Source organism: Trachymyrmex cornetzi, unplaced genomic scaffold, assembly GCF_001594075.2.
Source record: "Trachymyrmex cornetzi isolate Tcor2-1 unplaced genomic scaffold, Tcor1.1 scaffold1559, whole genome shotgun sequence".
Taxonomy (NCBI): Eukaryota; Metazoa; Arthropoda; class Insecta; order Hymenoptera; family Formicidae; genus Trachymyrmex; species Trachymyrmex cornetzi.
The window spans coordinates 152,709-153,131 of NW_017296156.1; positions in this window are offsets into that span (position 1 = coordinate 152,709).

Sequence of the window (423 nt, forward strand, 5' to 3'; positions counted from 1 at the left end):
TGACCAATCACAGTCGAATGTGAGAAGAATAATCGACTGTGATTGGTCAATTTCTTACTCTTACTTCTTACTCCGTGTATTGTAGACGACGCCTTACATCTTGTCTTATTACACCATGGTAGGTTGTATATTCAGCAGCAGTAGGCCGGCCGGACGCGCTTATTCGGCGCCTATCTTTAAGGTAAATTTTCACGGGCTGCTCAAACCGGCTGTTTCAGCGATAAAAAGAATCACGTGATCAAAATTGACGAATATCAAATGTCCATTTTGATCACGTGATCCTTTTTGTGGCTAAAATAGCCGGTTAGAGCAGCTCGTGAAAATTTACCTTTAAACGTTAATATCTCGTTAACTATTGCGCAACCTACAAAATGATATAAGATTTTTCGATTCAATTCGGTCCGTTCTACCTGCTCGTGATCG